The sequence below is a fragment of the Achroia grisella genome, unplaced genomic scaffold (genome assembly GCF_030625045.1).
Source record: "Achroia grisella isolate CSIRO2021 unplaced genomic scaffold, CSIRO_AGI_Agris_v1 utg7549, whole genome shotgun sequence".
In the NCBI taxonomy this organism is placed as follows: domain Eukaryota; kingdom Metazoa; phylum Arthropoda; class Insecta; order Lepidoptera; family Pyralidae; genus Achroia; species Achroia grisella.
This window is the reverse complement of record NW_026713012.1, coordinates 42,199-54,072: the sequence shown is the minus strand read 5'-3', so window position 1 is coordinate 54,072 and position 11,874 is coordinate 42,199. Positions and strand designations below refer to the sequence as shown.

The window sequence follows — 11,874 nt, the reverse complement described above, 5'->3', positions numbered from 1 at the left end:
AGATGAGTATGAAAGCGCGAAGAGGCGCTTTAGTACGAGACACAACTCAGGAGCACACTTCTTTAGAACCAAAGCCGTCTGTATGCCGTCTTGCACGTTTGACTTGTTGACGTCGAGAGACAGAAACTCTCGCCGGACACTCCGTTGTGTTACGGATATTACCGGCATAGAGTTAGCACACCATGGGATGGTAGGTATGGTATCCCCAGCGTCTGAAATCAAATTTGAGGCAAAAAGAGCGCACAACAAATCGGCCTTCTCTTTTGCACTATATGCCAAGTTATTATCCGGCTTCCGTAGTAGTAGTAATGACGACTGACTAAAGTTACCTTCGGCAGCCTTAGCAAGCGACCAAAAGATCGACGAAGATACTGATCTATCCTCCCGGACATACAAACACAAATTTGTGCTCAAGCGTATACCCGGGATACGTAAGGTACGAAGTATCAGCCGGACGAGATATCTGTGTCTCCGTAAGGAACAGAAGGGTCGGCTTGGCGGTCTCGAGATGATAGTGGACAGCATTGATGTTTCCGTGTAGTCCCCAGATGTTACAGAAATCCATATTAACAGTGAATAGGGGTGCCGCTGCTTTACTGCGATTCCTTTTCTTTTGTCTGGCCATTAGGTATTTTTTTTAAGGTTGAAGGGGAATGATCACGCTGGTATTAGAAAGGACAAAAGATGTGTCAACGCACTCCAGTATTGCACAGGTTTGGCAATTTGGTGGCACAGCGGCCGGAAGGGCTCCGGTCTCCCCATTGGTGCAGCAGTCGGGTCCATTCCGGTCTCCTTCTCCAGCACGACTACTACACCGGGGATTATGTGCAGGCGGCGGTTCAGCTACCCAGAGCAGAGATTAAGTAATTCCTGGTTTCGGGAACCCAACAACTTGCGGGTGGCCAGCGGTTAGCCGTTTCAGCGGGTCTCCCTGAACGCTACGTCACCACATCGTGCCTATGCAATCCCGCGGTGCTGTTGAACACACAGGTCCACTAATACCAGCACAACCAATTCCCATGGGACTCTGTGATCTTACACACCACAGGAACACAGTGCTGTTGTGTAGTGCAAGTACAGTACTATTTGGCTGTGGTTTTCTGCTTGGTGGAGGTACTACGCCCGAGTTCGAGCCTCCCCCCAAGTCGAGCAAGATGTATCGAAATACATCAAGCTGATGTATTTATTAATAATGAATTTGTATCGCATCTACTTATAGTTGTGGCATTGTTAGCAGATAGCTGCATTATAAAATTCACTTGACTTCTTATTTTCTATAACATTAGTTATTCACGTTATTTCAATTACATATTAATATTTTGTGTGTGTCCTACAGGAAGTAATCGCGATGGTTTACTGGAAAGACCACGTTGGAGTCGACCTGACGTGATATGAGTACATCATTACTGACAGTACACTTCCTCTTCATCACTTTCTTCAATTTGATTCTTTGCTTGTTCCTATTTTAAGCGTTGAGATACTCTGTAACGGCGTCTCTATATATAGGTATGTATAAGTTTCTACAGATTAAAATGATATAAATTTACATTACTTTGTTAAGAAATATACAAATTTTCAGAGTATCATATTAATTTATTCGCTAAAAAGCATTCGCTTTAATTCATCTTCGTTTTTAATAAAACTATAATAAATATGCAGTTGTTAAGTCTGAATAGGTTTGAGTTATATTGCCGAGTTCGTTGCAATGATATGCCAGCCTCAAGCGACGTGGAATGCACAAACTATGCCCGGTCCTCAAGAGAATTTCAACGCCTTAGAGAATAAATATATCTTGAGAATAAAAGTGCCAGATGTATTTTTATATATCATATTGAAAATATGTAATCATATTTTTTTAAATTTGTAAATTGTAAAATTAAATAATTGGTAAATTCAGATTGATCAATGTTGGTAGTTTATGATTTCAATGTTATGATTTCCATAATGTTAAATTGGGTTAAAACTGAAATATGAAGTACCAATAAAACAGGACAATTTTGATCTACTTACAATGATTATATAGCAAACCAAGATGAAGACCTCCAGAAGGAGAAGAGAGTCTGTATGCAAATTCATTGTTTGCATAGGTAATTTTTTTTTTTATTACTCGATGGATTTTATTATTTAGTTTAATTCCGCCACATACAAACAACAAACAAAATAATATAAATCCATCGAGTAGTGAAATGGACTTCCGCAAAATAACACCTAATTCGATTAAATATATTTTTTTTATTTGCAGTTCACCTATTTTTGTCCCGGAAGAGTTTACTTTACAGGTTGTATGCGGGTTCAAAGAGCGAAAGAAGATCACAGTGAAACTATCGTATCACAGGGTATGGAATTACTTCCAAAAGAAATGTATGCGCTACCTTATGCAAATTATCTTGCATAAGATATAAATCTATAGGAGATGTTACCACTACTTCTCAGATAGTTTATCAGTTGTTTTGTTTCCATTTTAGTTGTGTGGAAAAAATATACCAATACAAAAAATGTACAACGTTGATACCAATTTTTTTTTTCCTGGTGAGGTAGAACAGTGACCCGCGTTTTAAAGTGCTCCAACTTATATTAATAATTAAAAATAGTCAAGCTATTATAAAGTTATGTGCAAAATAAATTAGAAGGGGTACACTTCACCTGCCAACTTCACTCACGTATTTCTCACTGATATACATAAATTCACAATGTATAACCAAAAGCTGAGCCTACAAGACACCAGAGCAGTTTGGGCGGAGGATGGAAGAATTTGAGAGACGTCTGCAAAAGGCTTCATCCGCGAACTCCGAACAACCGGTATAGCTGCCGACTTTGCAACTTTCAAGGAACTAACCCTCAAGAGTCTGTCTGCACTACAGCACCAATTGGACTTGCTTGTGCTCGAGGTTGACCGACAGGAAATGAGCAGTCGTAAGAGGATCCTGCTTATACATGGAGTTCCAGAAGACAGACACGAAGACACATTCTCAGTTGTTAAAGACGTAGTAATTGACCAGCTGAAAATGGCTGATTTCACAGCTGACAGCATTAGCCGATGCCACAGGATGGGGCGAGTGAATTCAGAGAAATCCCGTCCTATATTGGTAAAGCTGTGTAATACTACTATTCGTGACAAAATATGGTTTGCGAAAACTAATTTGAAGGGTTCTAACACTACTGTCTCAGAGTTTTTAACTAAACTGCGTCATAACACTTTAATGATGGCCAGGCAGCGTTTTGGAGTCAAGAAGTGTTGGTCACGAGATAGCTTCATCCATATATTGTGTTCTGATGGGTTGAAACATCGTATTAGCAGCCTCGCAGAATTACATATGATCGCGCCACCGCCGGACCCAGAACCTCAAATATCAGCCGCACAAGTCAAGGAAATAGTTACTACATCCAAAACCAGGCGAGCTAATATAAAAAAATAGCTTTATTGCAAGTTAATTAATCTGTTGATTGTATGCAACTTGTCCCATTACTATGCCAATTTGCTGGTGCGTTAATATTCGTTGTGCTTTGTGTTCAAATTATTTACTTTTTCAATCACTTCCAAACTGACTAAGACGATGTACCCACATTGAATCTCATATTTATTACTTTTATTTGTAATTTTACCGAATGACAACTATTAATCTTCAACTGACAAATTTTAGATAAGAAAATATTGTCAACGTGTCAATGTCGAATGTCAATTATGTCAATCTTATTCTTTTTTTGAATGTGTTAAATTTTGTCTTTATATTTGGATACCAGCCTTTTAGCATTTTAATTTTTTAATTCTATAGGTTATATAAAAGTGAACTAAGTAATATTTCATTATATTAAAATAAGCATCTTATTCATGCAATCGGCGGGTGGAGTGCCCATAAGTAAAAGCAGTTAAGTAATTTTAATTTTAATTGCACGATAATATTTTTGTGTTTATTACACATTTACTTATTATTATTGCACAAATATATATTTATTTGATTACGTATCTGTGTCAACACACAGTTTCAATAGTAATAGTGGTAATAGTAGCATGCTTAGCTTTCCATCTTTGTCTGATGTTTTGGATGATCATTTTTCGGACGTACCTAAGAACTTCAATGTTATTCATATCAATGCCCAAAGTATTCCAGCACATTATTCAGATTTGTTGGCGTCTAGTCTCCGAATCTTGGCTAAAACCTTGCCTCCTGTCCACATCTTATTCTCTTCCAGGCTTTCGACTTATCCGCAATGATAGAACCGGCAGCGGCGGTGGTGGTGTTGCCATATAGTTACGTTTACAAATTCCTTTTTCGATTATAAGTATGTCAGCACAGCCACCTCCCACATATGCTGGTGAACACTTATTTATTGAAATTTTGCTTTCCCACACAAAATTACTTCTCGGAGTCTATTATTCCCCTTCCATGCGCATTAACTATTTCTCCTCCTTAGAAAAACTTCTAGAAGATTTTACACCATCTTTTAATCATACAATTATTATGGGAGACTTTAATACATGCCTACTGAAAAAGGATAGCCGTGTTGCAGCCTTGGAATCCGCTGTGCAGGCTTGCAATATGCATATACTTCCTCTTTCAGCTACGCATCACTTCCCTAATTCTATTCCATCTCTCCTTGACCTAATTTTCGTGACCTCCTTGCAACACGTGGAGAAATATGGGCAATGCGCAGCGGAAGCATTTTCTTACCATGATCTTGTTTATTTATCTTTCAAAATTCGTCCTCCTAAAGCTAAGTCCAAAATAATCTATCAGCGTAATTTTGGTGGTATGGATACTGTGAGATTGCGTAGTGACATTAAAGAGGTCGATTGGTCACCTGTTATAGCTGCTGTATGTATGGATGAGAAAATGAATCAGTTTAACTCAATAATAACCAAGTTATATAATGTACATGCCCCTTTACGAACTATCAAAATAAAACATACTCCAGCGCCATGGCTTACGGATGAACTTATAGCACTTATGCACAAAAAAGTCATAGCCAAGCTAAAATATAAACGACATCCGGCGGATAATACCAAATTAAAGTACTTGGAAGCCAGAAATCGCTGCAATAGAATGTGTAGGGATGCACAACGTCGCCATATCCATAACTTTGTTTCAGATCCGGACACTGCCAAAGTATGCAAATTCCTTCGATCACTTGGAGTTGGAAAAGTCCATCAGAAAAATTTACCTTCTAATTTAGATATTAACTCTCTCAATCAGCACTTTTCGTCATCGTCCACTATAAATATAGACGACAAAACTAAAACAATATCTCATCTCTCATCGCTTCAAACTCCAAACTACTCTCCTTTCGTTTTTAATCAATTCACAGAATGTGATGTTAAGAAGAGCGTAATGTCAATTGCTTCTAATGCGGTTGGCGTTGATGGCATCAGTCGCAATATGATTCTTCCCATCCTCGATGAAATTTTACCAATTATTAATCATATCCTTAATCAATCCATATTAACTAGTGGCTATCCTAAACTTTGGAAAGATGCACAAATAATCCCTCTTCCCAAAAAGTCCAATCCAACCGATTCCGATTCCGAATTCCGTCCCATCTGTATTCTGCCCTTCCTCTCTAAAGTCCTGGAACGTTTAATCCACAACCAGTTAGCCCTCTTCCTCACCAAAAATAACCTAATGAACCCTTTTCAGTCTGGTTTCCGTCCTGGTCACAGTACAACAACTGCACTCCTCAAAATCACTGATGATATCAGGTCGGGTATGGAAAATAACCAGTTAACTGTCCTTACCCTGCTTGATTTCAGTAACGCATTCAATACCATAGATTTTGATATTCTTGTGGAATTACTGCGCTCTCTTAACATATCTCCGTTTGTGGTTGAATGGTTTCGCATTTATTTATATGGGCGTCGGCAGAGGATTTGCATAGATAATACCTTCTCATCTTGGTGTGATTCGTTTGCCGGCGTTCCTCAAGGTGGCGTTTTATCTCCTCTACTTTTTGCAGTCAAATTACTGACTTCTTCCTAACATCTATATGCAGAGGATCTTCAAATATATTATCAGGCTTCACAAGACAAACTTAATGCAATTACTATAGTTAACAATGACCTGACGCATATAACCAACTGGAGTAAAGCATTTGGCTTGACAGTTAATCCAACAAAAACTCAAGCGATTATAGTCGGGAGCTCGAAGCTAATTAGTAAAATTGACTGGACAACAACCACTAAAATTGGAGTGAACGGCGTCGAAATACCATTTACTACATAGTTCCGTTAAAAACTTAGTGATATGTATAAGGTGACACGGTAGTAATAGAAACAACTGTTATGCACAAGTACTGGTTTATTACTGACTGTGTTTGAGTTACAGGCTCTCTAACATTATTAGGAGGTAGTCATAATAATAGTGGTAGGTAGGTAGCTACACATCATCTTTCCACCCTAATTTTGAAACCTGTCGACGAGAAAAAATTTACATTTATTAAGTACGGCTCATTTAGTACATCTTACATTACATTAATATTCTTACACTAGTCTTACCAACTTAACTAACTTACTTAAAATATACAGTATAGTCTACTTTCTTTCGGGGCCTTTTGGAACGTCCGGGTGATGATTGCATAGACACCGGTTGAAAAGTAGATGTGGCATGCGGTATTTGAGCCGCGGATTCTTGTTGCGTCGAATCCTCATCCACACGTTCCGTAACCCTATAGTCACTATCATCACAAAGAACTCTATTTTCTTTATTTGAGGGCAGTACCTCGATGTTTTCCCCCCTCATCACTACAGAAGGTTTGGGATCAACCAACTGTTGTGTTTGTGACACAGTGAGGGGTGGGGAAAATGAAGAAACACCGTATCCGTACATGGAACGAGCTGTACTATTCTCCGGCTTTTTTGTACAATCCATATTTATTTTGCCTTTATACTGTAGTATTTGGTCCAAGTGTCTAATACATTTAGTATTTATATCGTGAATATATATCTTAAATAACCTATTCCCAATAATTTCTTCGACTACGCCTACTTTCCAATGTTCCTTCCTAGCGCTGTACCAACGTACCAGTACCCTGTCACCCTTTTTAAAATATCTGCAGTTTGTTTCAACTACGTCATTATTATTATCAGATGTTTTTATTAATTTAGGCAGTATTAAATCAAGTCTTGATCTTAAATTTCTACCAAACATTAATCTTGCGGGTGATTGACCTGTAGAACAAAAGTATTTCTGTATTCGAACAAATAACCCAATAATTTTTCCTTTAGATAACAGTGGTTTAAATTTTCTTTTAAACTAATTTTTAACATTTTTTTGCAAGTTCGAACAGAGTTTTCCACTTGACCGTTACTACATGGGTAATAAATTGGTGACGTAATATATTCAATACCATTACTGGAACAAAAATCTTTAAATTCTTTACAGTTTATTTTAACATCATTATCCGAAACTAATGTGTTAGGTATACCGAACACTGAGAAAATCTGTTTTAATTTTATTATGAGTGCTTGAGTACTGACGCCGGCATTCATATGAATACACTCAAGCCATACCCGTTGCCCTATAAACAGGTAGTCAATGTGAATGCGACACCAGCGCGGGCGGGCGGCGCGGGCGGCCGCGGCCAGGGCACGGGCGGGGCGCGAGGCGGTGAGGGGCGCACACTCATGCATTGTTCGCACGCGCCGCTCCAGTGTTCGATATCACTGTCTATATCTGGCCACCACATTCTACCGCGCGCATTACATTTCATTTTCACTATATCTAAATGTGTACTGTGTAACTCCTGCAACATTCTTTCACGTAATAATAAGGGAATAACCACCTTATGACCTCGCAATAGCACACCATTTTCAAATTGTAAATCAGTTCTACATAGAAAATATGGAGTAATACTATTACATTTAATTTTTCGTGGCCAACCGACGTTCATATATTTGATCACCGTTTGTAATGTTTTATCATTTTTAGTTGCCTCTTCCACATCGTTATACAACACCGCCGACGAGGTCGCGTCTAAAAAATTTATGGCACAGTATGCGTCGAATTCTTTGTCGCTTTTGCATACTACATCTGAAACCGGCGCCCTGGAAAAATAATCAGCCACCACATTTTTTTCACTGCTAATGTACTGAACGGTGTAATTATATGCCGATAGGATAATCGCGTATCTTTGTAGACGTAACGCTGTCGTGGTCGGAATACCTATTTTACTATTAAATATCGAAACCAGCGGCCGATGGTCCGTCTTAAGAACGAACGGGTTACTTCTACCATATAAGTATCGATGAAAATGTTTTACACGGAATATTATAGAGCAAGAGCCCACGACTGCCAGACATACGTCATTTTAATAAACGTGAAAGTTCTTGTATGTGTGTCCCCAACACAGGTAAGAACGATCCCCAAATATGAAACCTGGATCGTGGTTCCTTTGGCAGGTACCAGGTAACAAAGGTGTAAAAAAAATCATACCAAATTCGTTATTTTAAGAAACTCCATATTTTCATATATTGTTCGTAGCACTATTATAACTTGCGCTGCTCATTGCCAGACACGTAGTGTGGTTCCAACCCCCCGCCGGACCCCCCTAAACTATACTATTTTAGAAATAAACTTACGTCATTTTAATAAAGCTGAAATTTATATATATTATTGAGAGTTCTCTCAAACTGAGTTTCCTAAATTGCCAGACAGTTTTCTTGGTTCTTTATCCTACCAGACTCATTGAAACCGTATATTGGGTAACAACGGTGTATACAATTTCATATCAAATTCGTTATTTTAAGATGCTCCATTTTTTCGCATATTCCTCGTAACAGTATTATAACTTGCTCTGCTCATTGCCAGACCCTTAGTGTGGTTCCAACCCCCCGCCGGACCCCCCTAAACTATACTATTTTATAAATAAACTTACGTCATTTTAATAAAGCTGAACTTTATATATATTATTGAGAGTACTATTAAACTGAGTTTCCTAAATTGCCAGACAGTTTTCTTGGTTCCTTATCCTACCAAACTCATTGAAACCGTATATTGGGTAACAACGGTGTATACAATTTCATATCAAATTCGTTATTTTAAGATGCTCCATTTTTTCACATATTGTTCGTAACAGTATTATAACTTGCACTGCTCGTTGCCAGACCCTTAGTGTGGTTCCAACCCCCCGCAGGACTCCCCAAACTATACTATTTTATAAATAAATTTACGTTATTTTAATAAAGATGTAATTTATATATATTATTGAGAGTTCTCTCAAACTGAGTTTCCTAAATTGCCAGACAGTTTTCTTGGTTCCTTATCCTACCAGACTCATTGAAACCGTATATTGGGAAACAACGGTGTATACAATTTCATATCAAATTCGTTATTTTAAGATGCTCCATTTTTTCACATATTGCTCGTAACAGTATTATAACTTGCTCTGCTCATTGCCAGACCCTTAGTGTGGTTCCAACCCCCGCCGGACCCCCTAAACTATACTATTTTATAAATAAACTTACGTCATTTTAATAAAGCTGAAATTTATATATATTATTGAGAGTTCTCTCAAACTGAGTTTCCTAAATTGCCAGACAGTTTTCTTGGTTCTTTATCCTACCAGACTCATTGAAACCGTATATTGGGTAACAACGGTGTATACAATTTCATATCAAATTCGTTATTTTAAGATGCTCCATTTTTTCACATATTGCTCGTAACAGTATTATAACTTGCTCTGATCGTTGTCGAACCAAGAAAACTGTCTGGCAATTTAGGAAACTCAGTTTAATAGTTCTCTCAATAACATATATAAAGTTCAGCTTTATTAAAATAACGTAAATTTATTTATAAAATAGTATAGTTTGGGGGGGTCCGGCGGGGGGTTGGAACCACACTAAGGGTCTGGCAACGAGCAGAGCAAGTTATAATACTGTTACGAGCAATATGTGAAAAAATGGAGCATCTTAAAATAACGAATTTGATATGAAATTGTACACACCGTTGTTCCCCAATACACGGTTTCAATGAGTTTGGTAGGATAAGGAACCAAGAAAACTGTCTGGCAATTTAGGAAACTCAGTTTAATAGTTCTCTCAATAATATATATAAGGTTCAGCTTTATTAAAATGACGTAAGTTTATTTATAAAATAGTATAGTTTAGGGGGTCCGGCGGGGGGTTGGAACCACACTAAGGGTCTGGCAATGAGCAGAGCAAGTTATAATACTGTTACGAGCAATATGTGAAAAAATGGAGCATCTTAAAATAACGAATCTGATATGAAATTGTATACACCGTTGTTACCCAATATACAGTTTCAATGAGTCTGGTAGGATAAGTAACCAAGAAAACTGTCTGGCAATTTAGGAAACTCAGTTTGAGAGAACTCTCAATAATATATATAAATTACAGCTTTATTAAAATAACGTAAATTTATTTATAAAATAGTATAGTTTGGGGGGGTCCGGCGGGGGGTTGGAACCACACTAAGGGTCTGGCAACGAGCAGAGCAAGTTATAATACTGTTACGAGCAATATGTGAAAAAATGGAGCATCTTAAAATAACGAATTTGATATGAAAGTGTATACACCGTTGTTACCCAATATACGGTTTCAATGAGTTTGGTAGGATAAGGAACCAAGAAAACTGTCTGGCAATTTAGGAAACTCAGTTTAATAGTTCTCTCAATAATATATATAAAGTTCAGCTTTATTAAAATGACGTAAGTTTATTTATAAAATAGTATAGTTTAGGGGGGTCCGGCGGAGGGTTGGAACCACACTAAGGGTCTGGCAATGAGCAGAGCAAGTTATAATACTGTTACGAGCAATATGTGAAAAAATGGAGCATCATAAAATAACGAATTTGATATGAAATTGTTTACACCGTTGTTACCCAATATACGGTTTCTATGAGTCTGGTATGATAAGGAACCAAGAAAACTGTCTGGCAATTTAGGAAACTCAGTTTGAGAGAACTCTCAATAATATATATAAATTTCAGCTTTATTAAAATGACGTAAGTTTATTTCTAAAATAGTATAGTTTAGGGGGGTCCGGCGGGGGGTTGGAACCACACTACGTATCTGGCAATGAGCAGCGCAAGTTATAATAATGCTACGAACAATATGTGAAAAAATGGAGCATCCTAAAATAATGAATTTGACATGAAATTGTATACACCGTTGTTATCCAATATACGGTTTCAATGATTCTGGTGGAATAAGGAACCAAGAAAACTGTCTGGCAATTTAGGAAACTCAGTTTAATAGTTCTCTCAATAATATATATAAAGTTCAGCTTTATTAAAATGACGTAAGTTTATTTATAAAATAGTATAGTTTAGGGGGGTCTGGCGGGGGGTTGGAACCACACTAAGGGTCTGGCAATGAGCAGAGCAAGTTATAATACTGTTACGAGCAATATGTGAAAAAATGGAGCATCTTAAAATAACGAATTTGATATGAAATTGTATACACCGTTGTTACCCAATATACGGTTTCAATGAGTCTGGTAGGATAAAGAACCAAGAAAACTGTCTGGCAATTTAGGAAACTCAGTTTGAGAGAACTCTCAATAATATATATAAATTTCAGCTTTATTAAAATGACGTAAGTTTATTTCTAAAATAGTATAGTTTAGGGGGGTCCGGCGGGGGGTTGGAACCACACTACGTGTCTGGCAATGAGCAGCGCAAGTTATAATAGTGCTACGAACAATATATGAAAATATGGAGTTTCTTAAAATAACGAATTTGGTATGATTTTTTTTACACCTTTGTTACCTGGTACCTGCCAAAGGAACCACGATCCAGGTTTCATATTTGGGGATCGTTCTTACCTGTGTTGGGGACACACATACAAGAACTTTCTCGTTTATTAAAATGACGTATGTCTGGCAGTCGTGGGCTCTTGGGCTATTATCGCAGTGGCCTCTTTCTG

The 11,874-nt window shown here is 37.7% G+C and overlaps 1 pseudogene; it reads left to right on the top strand.

Moving 5' to 3' along the window:
- The first annotated feature begins 2,730 nt into the window (after positions 1–2,730).
- Positions 2,731–3,416, top strand: LOC131850379 (uncharacterized; annotated as a pseudogene).
- Positions 3,417–11,874: the final 8,458 nt, after the last annotated feature.